The sequence below is a fragment of the Antennarius striatus genome, chromosome 20, assembly GCF_040054535.1.
Source record: "Antennarius striatus isolate MH-2024 chromosome 20, ASM4005453v1, whole genome shotgun sequence".
NCBI lineage: Eukaryota > Metazoa > Chordata > Actinopteri > Lophiiformes > Antennariidae > Antennarius > Antennarius striatus.
Window position 1 is genome coordinate 1743749 of NC_090795.1, and position 13443 is coordinate 1757191.

The 13443-nt window shown below is 44.3% G+C and overlaps 1 protein-coding gene across 1 annotated transcript in view; it reads right to left on the bottom strand.

Moving 5' to 3' along the window:
• The window catches only part of LOC137587704 (cadherin-12-like), an 81226-nt gene extending 68580 nt beyond the window's left edge, over positions 1-12646 (bottom strand). The window contains exon 1 of the mRNA XM_068304295.1: positions 11650-12646. The gene's annotated coding sequence lies outside the window, so the exon portion shown is untranslated. The remainder of the gene's footprint in view (positions 1-11649) is intronic.
• Positions 12647-13443: the final 797 nt, after the last annotated feature.

The window sequence follows — 13443 nt, forward strand, 5'->3', positions numbered from 1 at the left end:
TTGAAATATTGAGAAGACGGAGTCTAATGCTGACAATGGCCATAAAAAAATAAAAATAAAAAAAATAAAAAGCCTTATGAATATCTTCACAATCCTCAATGTTTCTCATCTACATTATTCAGTTCCAGTTTTGCGATTGGCGTTTTGAAAAGCTACAGCTGTGTATTTAAACTGCAGCGAGTTCGTGTGAATTCCATAAAAAGGACGCAAATCTTCTCCAGAAAAGAATCCATAAATCTGAGCGCTGCAGTGAATATAAAACTTCTTTTTTTTTCTTCTTCCAAAAGCTCTTTTGAGATGCTGCTCTCGGCTGCCGGCTGTACGTGATCTGATGTTTTGCATGAAACCTTCAATTCCTGATTTTTTATTTATTTATTAATTTTTGTCTTTGCACATCAGCTGCATGGCTGATGGTGAATTCACTTGTATTCACAGCAGATTAGAGCATTAATAATAAAAGCCCGACATGAACGGAGTGAGTATGCGGAATTGCATCCATAAAAAAAATAAAATAAAAGACCGGAAAGTAAATCACATCTAAGCATCCCATGAGTCTGCAGCTCCGACAAGAAGAGTAAAGCAAGGGAAAAATGTGATTACGGGTTGATGAGCAGCAACTGTGAGTCATCATCTGTCTGATGTGGCGACACTTATGTTTTTTTTTTTTTTGTTTTTTTTGTTTTTTTTTTACATTTCCAGCAGCTTCAAGCCTCAAATAATGATTTCCCCAGAGCAACTCTTAATTATGTAATTCATGCTCATAAGATGACAGATCATCCATGTGCTTCTCAGTCACGTGTGCCCATCATTTGTCTGTTTATTCTCATTTACTTGCCCATCACGCGTGATTTGCACAACTAAATACACAGTTGTCATGCTACCGATGCATGTCATAGTGAGGTCGTTGACATAATTGTAAATCAGTCGAGGTAATTTTTTTGTTTTTTTTTATTTTTGGAGGTGAGGGGTAAATGGTTTTCCGCAGGAACGAATCATGATAGTTTATCTCCTGCAGTCTCTCATCCGAACTGTGATCATGTGATGATGAGATTGATCTCTCAATATCGGAACAGAGCCTTGAATGGGTTTCTATGTATGTACAGTGAATGCATAATGGATTAAGGGTAAACGTGCCAGATGGCAGAATGCATTAGCCATCAGGAGGGTTCTGCATAATAAAAACCAGAGGCATCACTTCCTTCAGAGATATTTTGGTTTCTTCTTAAAGTTGTCAGGCGCCTTGGGAACATACGAACACCCACAGGTTTGTTTACGCATCTCATTTTCACGCCTCGCGTCTCGACTCAGACGTCAAAGCTGAAACTGATTTTATATCAGAGAACTTTTAAGAAATTTTTTTTTTATAGTGGATGCATGGGGTATCATATTGATGATTATAGTGATACACGTTCATACAAGCGGTCAGCCGGCCTGTAGGTGGCAGTATCAAGGCAGGGGTGGTAAAATACGGCAAAAATGAGAAGGTGTTGACTCATTTTGATAAATAAGATTGCAATGCTTTTAGGAAAGAATATAAGGTAGGAAGCATTCAGAATATTTAGTACATGATTCCTTGGAGAACCTTTAGCGGAGGCATGGGCAAACTCAGGCCCAAGGGGCCACGTATGGCCCGTTGGGCTTTGCATTCCGGCCCACCAAACTTGTTTGGACTATTTAACAAAATGTAATTATTACCAATTTTTAACATTAATATTAATGTTATATAACGTTTTATTTACAAATAATTTGCATTCGTTAACATCTGCCCCATCAACTTGGAAAACTGTGTGGCCCACCGGTCAAAGTTTACCCACCCTACTTTGGCATTTTCAGCTACATTTATGTTCTGAATCAGGATGAAACCGTCAAGATGTCCCTGCAAGAGACAGTCTGGGTTTTATTGACCTGCAATCAAAGAAATGAGGAAAAATGTGGGCATTTGTCGGAAAATCAAAAGTTATTTCCAACGAAATTCATAGAAAACTCTTTACAGCGAAGACGTCCAAGAAAGTGAGTCTTTGGGAAAACTGGCAGCAGTTTAAATTAAATTCACAATTTGATTCTTTGAAATCTAAAGATAAATTTGCACGTCTGCCACCTTCCCTTTGTCAGCTCTTATCCAGGCGTGAGTTGCTGCAGGTGTTCAATCTGTTTCGGATCCAACCCACGCAGACAGAGAGCTAAGAAACGGGCCCCTCTCCACATTTTAAGCATCATCTCCCAGCTTATGTCACTGCAACTTATTGAATTTAAAACGTGCCCAATTTAAAGTTTAAGATATTTCCCAAACGAAACCAGAGTGATTTATGGCTCTGCAGAAGAGAGCTGAAAGATTCGGGCTGGCATAGTTCTTGCCTGCACAAGGGTACTGTGCACATTTTTTATCAATGCTCTACACAATCAAGTCAAAGGACCCTTGTTCATCAGCAGAACTCAGCAGGCTAATACCCATCTGTCAACCGCGAGCCTTTGGGGTGTTGTTTTCTATGTTGCTTCCTCTTACTCATTGTTCTGGCCGGAGGATTCGGAGGCATTGCAAGAATAACACACGTCTACATGCATCCGCTTTCAAACAAGCTGAAGGAGGAAAGAACATGTTAGCCGACTACAGGTCCTGCCTTTATAGCGTATTTATTAACACTTGGGCAATGCACAGATGGCTGTGCAATTTAGCACGTGCCAGGAAAAGCGATCTATGGCACAATTAAGGGAGACAAAAAGGGACATATCGGAAGCCGCAGAGGTTAGTTTTTTTCCAGACGTTGCAAATTTAACTCCATATTTCTTCCCTGCAAACAATTTGGTGTCAGCTTTTAAGTCAAGCGCTGCAAGAATACGATAAGGCGTCACGTAAGATACAAGCTCATCCCAGGAACGCCGACGGAGGTGACAAACGGAATAACGTCAAGCCCTAAACAAATGCTAACCCAAAGCGAACCCGCCGAGGTGTAAAAGCTTGACAATGTTGGGTCTGACACGAGTGAAAACTTCAGTCTCAATGCAAAGACATTCCACTCATCTGCTTTTTTTGGTTCTGCTCAAGTCCAGTTTGGAACCACTTATGGTGAGAGAGACTGTTTAATGCTACTGCCACGTTTCCACCGCTCTGTAGCGACGACTAAAGCGCTTGATTGTCCAGACTCCATTCCAATTGTCTCCTTTTCAAATGTCTCTCTTTCTCATTTTCTTTGAAGCGGACTGGAAACACATTTCTGCCCTCCATTGCTGGGCCGCCTCCTCGGCGTTTCAGTTCTTCATTGGACAATTTGAGTTCCAGCTGTGCCTCTCAACTCGCCTTCAGATGAAAACAACGCGGTCGGATCACCATATGGAACTCTGACTTTTACTTTCACGGTAGCTCTGCTTGATGTGTCTCTTTGATAACCTGGAAAGGTGTAGGGAGGCGTCCAACTAATCTTAAAATAAAGTTGGGTAAAGAGATATTCGGTCTACAGTTAAAGTACAAATACAGAAAATATGAAGAGAACTCCGAGAAAGAATTCGCCAATTATACTTTGTCTTTTGGATTTCAACCCTTTCAATCAATCAAGCCTTATTTGTATAGCACCAAATCACATTAGCAGACATTTCAGAGCACTTTAACAGACAGAGAAACCCAACAAGACCCTCCAGAGCAAGCATTAGTGAAAGCGGCGAGGAAAAACTCCTTTATTGAGAAAGAAACTCCAGCTAGGACCCAGACTCTGGAGGATAGTCATCCACCTTGACTGGTTGGGTGGGGAAGGAAATACAATGACATCTTAGCAAAGTTTGATCATCTTGACATTACCGGTTATGAACATGTGGCTGTCTGCTGTCCAAAGGTAAATGCCATAAATTAAACTTAACAAGTTTTATTCCCGTTATCCGCCACCTTTTACTTCCTCTCCCTTTCACGCCACGTCCTATTCATCACATGCGCCGCGCAGACTGGGAAAGGTATGATCAAGCCGACCTTGAGGAAGTCTCGCACATAAGAGGACTCACCCAGGCCAAGATCTAGGGTCTGTCAAGATGATTTCTTATTCTATTTAATGGGAGAAGTGCGATGCTTTATCACTCCCCAGGTTCACGGTTTATATAAGGCATAAGGGCTACCCCATTCTGAAATGTTAAGCTTTTAAAGTTAAAAAAGACCGAAAACGCTGCACCAAAAAGAAAAGAAAGGTGTCCTTAAGAGTCACGATGATTTAGCTGCAAGGAAAGGGGTGGATGGGTAATTTTTTTTTTTTATTAAGTCGCCCCTCCTCTGAATTGTAAACTATGAAACAGATGACAATGTCCCCTTATCTCCTCAATGACATTTCCCGCCAAGGCATTTGTTGGAAGATAAGCATGAATGAACACAGAGGAAAGTGTTTCTTTGTCCTTACGCTCTCATCCGAGACCACGTTTCGGAGGAGCAGTTCGGTGGCCTCATTTATAAGAATGTTCTCGGATTCATTCGAGGACTCGGTCTTGGGAGCCGAGGTGTGTTTGCATTTGATTAATAAAAGAAGCTGAGCGTGAGAAACCTTAACTAAGCAGGTTGACTTTCTGCTCTACATAGCTGTGATCTGTAAATCCCAAATCAACTGGAATCTGTGCCGCCTGCCTTGTGAATCCCGCCTTATGTAACGCCAGGAAAAAAACTATTTGCTTTGGGAAATCAAAGTTTAATTTAGCTACGACTAAATAACCTAATAACTTAATAAAGTTGAGTTCTCTTAAATTAAAACTTATCATTTTTGGGGTTCTCCTCCCTCACCAGGACATGTTAATGCGAGATATCAGATTCCAAAACCAGAAATGAGGCAAAATACAGGTAATGGTAATGCTACACTAACTAATCATGCAGTAACATCCTTTTACAATCACATTTCTTGATGAACCTCAACTCGTTCTTTTTGGCGAACTCGCACCTCTCATTCACAAGCAATCATGACATCATCATCTGTTAATTAGCATCCTTTCAGCTTCCTACACTTTCCTCCAGACTCCTAATTTGTTTGAAATTTGCTTCAGGTGTCTAAATTAGAAAAGTCTTGCAATTTCAAGAATCAATGGAGCTGATTGGATAGGTATTAGAAGACTGTTTGCTATCCTAGCTTAGTAATCTGCAAACTTTCTTTGTTGCCCAAAGAGGCTTGGGTTCAACTCCGGCTTTTCTGCGAACAATGAAATCACATTTATTGCAGTAATCCTGGTTTGTTATGACACAAGTCAGTGACAAGTCAATATAAGTTCATGTTTAACATGCTAATGCTGCTTTTGGTTACAGTCTGGAACCGTCCTATCAGCAGCCGGTGACAAGCCTGACAGTCCGACCCCGGTATAGACTCAGGGATGATAATATAAATGAGCTGGCTGATATTTCACGGCTAGATGCAGCTGAGTTTTGCAGTTAGCTCCCATCCTCCCGTATCAAACATCCGCCTGCCGCCGCGCTAAATCAGCCTCTGTTCTACTCCAGTAAGTTATGATGTAATTTCCCTCTCTGCCTTGATAACGATAAGACCAGATACCACAAGGAAAGACTTCCATGTGGAAATATTTAAAATTATAAACCCTCACACCTACACAAGCTGTCCTGCGCTTGGTATTGCGCCACAGACGTTATAAATCATGTCTTGAAATGTATATTCTACTCCTCTACCGGTAGAAAATGTCTATAATAAACAGGTTGCCCTCCACGCTTTGCACAACAGTAACAAAGACCGCAATGATAGGATGGATTTTGCTGTTGGATGCTGTGGTAGAATTACCGAGCAGATGGGAAATGGACTTTGGTGCTGCACCGGGTGCATCCAGAGCAGTCTATTTGCTCAGGAGGTTAGCTCGCTCAAGTGTGTTAAGCAAAATGTGAAATGTTATACTTTTGGAGAGGTACTTCACAGGACGGCGGTGTCCGCCGCGCTGGGAGATGATGTGGTTTAAGGAGAACATTTCCTTTTAATGAAATGGAGATGAGGTTCGACGTGGATGAATAAAAGTGAAAATTTTATGTGGCATACAGTAGAGGACAGAATTAATTGCGGCGGGATCTTGGAAAGAGGAGGAAGGGGGAAAACGCCGCTGCAACATTTAGTAGCCTGAACCCATTTATTTTAACTTCAGATGTTCTAATTATCAGGCTTGATTACATTAGTGGTAGTAATCAGATGAGACACTGGTGGTGCTCTGTTAGCGCGGACCTCTGGGTCTTCAGACGTTTTTATTTTGTTAGCTCAATAAAAAGAATATAATTTAAAAAAACATGTCAAATAAGTGTAAATAAGCCCTTTTGGTTTTGCCTGTCTCTGATTTTACTTGTATTTAAATGTCACTTCCTCTTTCCTCAGTTTGTAACGGAACAAATTTGTATGAAATTAATTTCTTTCAGCCACAGCAAGTGAGATAATTTTCTGTTAGAAACAAGACTTGACAGTATCATCAAGCTTGTTATTGTTTCAGGTACAACACGTGGTTTCTGAACCAGAAATAGATGGAAAACCCCTCATTTAGAGTAATTGCTCAGTGTTGGCTGTGCTGTGGCAGCCAATCAGATTCCCTCAGGGCCCCAAACTTGACTCCCCCAGCTTAACATCCATCATCTTGAACCTTCCAACCGATCGACGATGAACAAAAACAAACTAACTGTTGGCCCGTACGATTATGTAAAGTTCACTTCAGGAGAAATTCAATGTTCTTTGTAATTAGGTGGAAAAAATGACTTGCATATGACTATCAGCACAAATCCAATATCGTGCATCCGTAAAACATAGGAATTTTATTGATTCCCTCAAGCCAATATCTTGAAAGGGTATTGAAACGGCATAGAAGTCATCAGCAAGATTTAATCAATTCCCCAGATTGGAGTATTCCATATCTATTTCTACCTCGCATTCTCCTGCAGCTCTGCCAGGGCTCGTAATGAAAGGCCCCCCAGCACCCTCTCTAGAAATCATTACAACCCCCCCTACCTCTAGGGTCAGTAAACTAATAGTCATTCACCTGTGTGGCAGGAAATCTTTCCCAAGTTGCCACCGGGGGCCGCAGAGGTTGTGTTTAAGGTTATAGAGTCGAGTGCGGCCAGAGATGACAATTCATTCTCTGAACGGATCCTTATGATTGAATGTGTTAGAGATTGAAGGCGTTTCATCACCCATGGAAACCGAAGGGTTACCTGATGACGGTCTGCCCCCCTCCATCCCTGGAAACAACTTCATGAACAGTGGAGTAAAGGTAGCGGCGGGTAAACACCCTCCATAAATGTTCATGCACGTCCTGTGGCGAGCTTTGACGGTGCCCGCTCCCACCCCCACCTGGAGAATGTATGGGGGGCTGCTTCTCGACGGGACGCCGCGGACCTCTTCGGACTACTTTAGGAATTTTCTCTGCAGTATTCCAATCACATGTTAAAGTCTAGATGGATTAAGTATTATTTTTAACGCTATTACCCCCTTTTGGAGAGTCCGCTGCTTCTTGGCGTCTAAGGGGAGAATCTTTCTCTCGAGAGGGGGTCTGACCAGACCAGTGAGGTGGAACTGGGATTTATTCTTAATCAATATTTAACTCATTCAGTGCCAACCGTTTTCAGAGCAGTTATCCCCATGCCGCCAGCGATTTTAGAGCATTTTGACTGGGATTTGAAGACTCTCAGCTTCTTGTGTTCTACGAAACGCCAAAAAGACCAAACAAAGTGCAGTCTCTGTTCTTTCACCAGTGAGAAAAAAACAAATTCTACCTCTGTTCTTTGGTCATTGGCAGCAGAATGTAGGCTGGTTTCACCGAAAACACCAGTTCTTATAACAAAAAGACAGAGAAAACAACTTTTTTAGTTAAACCCTGAGTCAGCAGAACAGCGGCTGATATTTGTTGATTTTTGTGACACCTAAAAACATCTCAAGTGGTTTCCTTCTAAAAATCACTGTGTCAGTGATAGCGAATCTCGTGACCCCCATAGTAGCTATCTGGGGTTCAGGGGTTACAGTAAAAAAGACAGTATTCTAACCTCTGTCACTCATCTCCATGATCGTCTTTTCTCATGATTGCGATACTCTTTCTCCCCAAACTACCAAAAACATACTTTCTACAAGCGTGAGCTCGTGTCTTCTCCTCATGTAATATCTACTGACAGCTCATGCAAACACAGCACTGCTGCCCCCTCCAGGGGATCAGTTGTCACTACACCAGCGTAGGAATATGACATTGACAGAGGAGCTCTGCCAAAACCCAACCAACATCAACGCTGCTGAATAAGTTAAGCTCTCGCCCGTCATCTCACGTCGCATTCTCAGCTCAATGTTTTGTCCTTTGTGTTCAGGTAACCACATCCCTCCTTCCTTCAGTCTTCCATTTCCAAACAACTGCTTCAAAACAACACACGGATACCACAGGGGAGGATATATCTGTTTGCTTTCCAGGAAGGAAAAAAAAAAAAGAAAAGCCTTCCTTGGCATTACCAGGCTGCAGAATTGGGGAGGTATTTTACCTCTGCTGTGTCTTCCCACCATGGAGGAAAAAAAAGAAAAAAGAAACAGCATGTCGGAAAAGCTGACAAACGAACAGAGACAAAGCTATATAAATAATTGGTGAGTGGAGTGAAGAGGAGTTGCCCATCATTCAGAGCAGAAGCGTGCACAATATCTCCTGGAGATTGAGAGTCATCCATCATTGCGGGACGTTAATTCGAGATGTTTAGGACTCCGGCTGATGATTGTGTGAGCGCTGGGGGAGGCCTGTCTCCCAAGGTCTGCGGGGGGCTTTTTTTGCAGAATGTGGCTTGTCGTGGGAGAAATTGCTGCCTGGCACAAAAAGCTGGTTCATGCGGCTACAATGGGTTTCATCCCAGATTGGCTTTGAGACTCCGTGGATGGAACAACCCAATCCTCTTTTGTGGTTAGCATCCAGATGCTCGAGCAGGCTTTCAGCTAATCCCAAGAATCGAGCAGAACACCTACGCACCTCCAGGCCCAAGAGAGTCACGTACGCACACCAGGACGCACCTCATCTAGAGCGGAATGATGTCAGAGTGAGTGTGCCCAGTGGGGTTGGGGATCGAAGAGCCCACGATGAAGAGACTCGGAATAATCTCGAGTATCGATTCCGTTTAAGACTCTTGATGGACACGACCTGGGAAATGCATCGATGGGTGGCATATCCAGATGACTGATGGTGGACGCTCTGAACGCTAAAGGGTGGGCGCGTCAACAAATAATAACGCGGCCTAATCAAACCCTGAAGCGGATGCAAAGATGTGTTGACAGCTAAGGGAGATTTAATTCAGCTCGACGCCCGCCGTCTTTCCATCAGATTTCCATGGCGACGAGCAGCTTGATGCGTATCTGTGAGGCCGTGTCCTGCGATCCCAACCGACTGATTGACGAGTTGCAATTGAACCGGAATCACGTGTGACCCGGACATTATAGATTAATACGTTATGTTTCCAGGAAACGAGCTTGGTGGTGACGTCACGCCGGCGCCGGGAGTTAAACGAATCATTAAAAAAAAAAACTAATCAAACTTTATTGCAGAGCAGAAATCTGCACACGCTCAAATAATTTAATTGGCCAACGAGAGCTGCAGAGACTTGATTGAATCTGAGTAAATTGAAGGCAATGTTTTTTCGGCGTGAAACAAGATGATCTGATGTAACCCTCCTCGGCTAAAATGCAACACGCTAGGACGACGATGCCCGCCCCCCCTCGCTGAGCGGTTTCACCTCGCGAGGGCGGCCCTGACAGCGAGTAGCGTGGGTAATTGTGAGTTACAGAAACATTCTCATTTGGGGAGGGGAAGGGGGAGGGGGGGGGCGCTGATGAAATTAGCACCTGTCATCTCCCAAATGCAGGGTAAGTGTTGGCTTTGGCAGGTAAAAGGAATCAGGTCGCCTGTCAGGATTTGTATGGATGGATTGATGTGGGTACGCCGGATACATACCAACAAGTTAATGTCAATATCTGTGCCTGCTAGCGTTGGAAACCCAACTGGAGACCCTGCATGCATGCTTTTACATCTCCACCCCCCCCCCCCTTGGTCTCTTTATATATTTCCACATTTCCTTTCATTTCCCGTCTTCATAGGTGACGTATTTGTCACGGCGTGAGCCATAACGCCTCAAAGTCATCGATTAGTACACCACAGCCATGTTGTGCGTCTTTTCATTTATCCGCTCTTAATGCTGTTATAATATCTGAATTGTTGGCGGCCGCCTGCCCTGAATGCTCATTTTTCTCTCCCCCCCTTTCAGCCCCATCATGTGCTGAAAGGGTCCAGCTCCTGTTTTTCCTCTGGAAGTGAACTCCTCAGAGTGTAATTTGATTATTCCAAAGCAGGTGTTTTCAGCTGAATGCTGATAAGACAAGTCGGTGCCTCTGACGGTGAAGTGAGTTACATTAGATGTGCTTAAAGCAGTGGCAGGCTAGAGTTTTTTTTTTTTTTTTTTTAATCTAATCTTTAAGAGAAGATGGGATTGACTCTGAAAATCGGTACTTGAATCCACCAGGTACTTCTCCAGTCGCTGGGAAATAATGCGGCGTGCATACTCAGAATGGTAAGTAAGCAATCTGCATTATTCCTGTGGAGTAATAGTGATGCATCTCGTTGGGTTCCATCTGCCTGTCCTCGCCCGTGTGGCAGGTGGATGCTCGGGCGCTGAATGCACGGCGGCACTTGACATAATGGTGCTTTTCGCAGGCTTTTTTTTTTTTTTTTTTTTGAAGAGATGCAAAAGTTGAAGCTTTAACAACTTGCAGTGGGACTGCTGATGTGACAATCAAAGAAGCAAACAGTAGAAGCGGCGTTCTGTTTCTAGTGTTTCTCGCCCTCGTATTTCCTTTCAGGCTCATCCTGAATAAGCATCTGCTGTCGCTGCCGAACCGGGGGTGGGGGGGGGGCAAGGTTGCATCTGTGATCCTATGTTTTCCCAGCAAATCAGACTCTGTCAATCCTTTCTGATACCCTCTCGGATTGTTCCCTCTAATCCCCTCTCTCTGCCACAAGAATGGTCTTACCCACTAATAACATTGCTCATATACACTCAGCAAACAAAAAAAAGAAAAGCACAATGGAGCAGTCAGCTGTTGTTCCCGCAATGAAAACACTGTTCTAAGCACTGCAGCATGCGTTAAAGGGAGCACACAGGGTTGTCCTTGAGGTCGTCATCTCTATCGTCAATCCATTGCCGTGATAATTAAGTTTAATTGCGTGTTAGCAGAAAAGGAACGCAGTTAAGCCAATGTTCTCAGGTCAACTTGCCCTAAACCCACTTGACATGCCCCTGGTGGTCTAATCAGTGTCGAGAGAGTTTGGGGCGGAAAACCTGCAACAGCCATTCATTTACAGACAAATTAACACAACCCAAGTCGTACAAATGGGGGTCACCCAGAACAGATCGCGACGATGCCATTTCCGCTAATTGCCTCATTCCAGCGTGCAAGCACAAAGAACGGGAGACTCTATTTTGATTGTCCCTCGACTCCAACTGCAAACTCCTTCAGTTGGAACGCCGTCAAGGGCACCAGGCGAGGCGCCTTTCATGACACCCAACAAGCCATGAGGAGGACGGGTCTCCGCTGAGGAGATGATGCTGGTGTCTGATGTTTGGAGGTCTGTCGGGAACGTTGAACTTCAAAAAACCAAACGGGGAGGGGGGGGGGGTGGGTTTAGAGGAAGGAAAAGCTTACCTACCTTCAGCGGGACACTTTGGAGCGGAGACTGTTTTTATTCCAAATAGTCTCTGAATCAAACTGTCCTCCCACTCTCTCCTCTCTCTTTGCGCTGCTTCTTCTGTTAATTCCCTCTCTCAACACGCTTCCCTCTTTCTTTCATTATCCCGCTTTCTTCGCCCTGCAGTTTTTTTCAGCCCACGCCGGAACGCCACGGATCTCTCCCCCCACCACCACCACCACCACCACCAACCGCTTCAAGTTCCGACAGAGACGGACGACGACGTCTTCAGAAATAGCTGGAGGATAGACGGGTAACCAAAGTGGAGCTCGGTCCACGCTGTGGCAGAGCGGCGAAGTGAGAGGAAGGAGCGTGTGTGTTAGAGAGCCAGGGAGGAAGTGTGTGTGAGGTGGGGGGAGAGAGAAAGAGAGAGGTAGGGGGGAGAGAGAGAGACAGAGACAGAGAGAGAGGCGGGTGAGCGCTGCTGGGCTCAGTGGTGATCAAGCGACAGTCGTGATTGCACTGGCGTCAGGCAGCAGGGTACCCCCCACCTACCCCCCATGCCTCCTCCTCGTCATCATCATCAGGTCCCCAGGGGCATTCTGGGATCTTCATCATCAAGCAGATTAAAGCCAACGACCAGGCGACCCCCACACTCTCCCCCTAGTCCAAACCCCCTACTGACACACACACACACAAAGCCATTGGTGTGTGGTGGGGGGTCTCATCAGAGAGATGCGCCCTTTTTTTTTATTTTTATTTTGTTTTTTTGAAGAAGCTTCAAACGAAGGAACTTTTTTTTTTTTTTTTCTTTTTTACTCTTTGAAAATAAATATTTTTTTGTTTTTTAGAATTTTAAAAAAAGTCTGTTAAGGGAGGGGGGGGGTGCAGATGGAAGCCTGCCAGTCACGTCTAAAGCAGTTAATCTGCAGGAGTTAACCACCTACTATAGCCGCGTAGCCTAATGACACAAACAAGTGCCTTTCTACCCCTCTAGGGTAGAAAGGCGTGGATTGAAGCGGGGGGGTGGGGGTGGGGGGGGTTGGAGCTGCTCGCCAAGTCGGGCCACGGTTGACGTCGACATGCTCGTTGGGTGAAATACACACATCGCAGTACGAAAACTAATATTTCCATCATATCTTTGTTTCCGTGTGGCTGGCTGCAGAGCAGCTGGCTGTTAATGTTACCGTCACACCGCAACAGGCAAATGGCAATTACTGTTTTATGCTAATATAATTTAAAATGCTTTTATTGGCCTCTGTTTTGTGGGGGGGGGGGGGGTGGGATTGTTTTTTTATTCTACATAGGGACAAACCCAATGGCTTCCCCCTGCCGGTAGACGTGCAGGGGAGGTGGTGGTGTTGGGGGGACAAATGTGGCTTTTTTTTTTTGGGTAGTCATTTTATTTTATTTGTTGGCCTTAAAAGAGGTGACGATGTCGTTTACGCATAAATATCCAGAAAGTGTTTTTTAGGTTCCGCTCTGCAGACGTGGAGATGATGGAGTGATGGAAGACGAGTGCATTCCTGTCTTATTTTTAAAAAAATTTATTTTGCAGTTAAGGTTAGCAGATGGCTAGCTTTAGCTTATGTAAGCTTCCAGTGTGCAGTTACACATATGTTGTGTGTGGTGGTGGTGGTGGTGGGGGGGGGGGTTGGGGGTGCTCCCAGTTGTAAAAGGAGGCATCAGCTGGTTGCTGCTAATACCCTTAACCCAAAGTAATAAAAAAGAACGCTGTTCCCGCCAGATCTGTACAAAAAAAAATAAAAATTACATCACCTAAAAAAAAATAAAAAAAAACTTTTACAGGCTGCT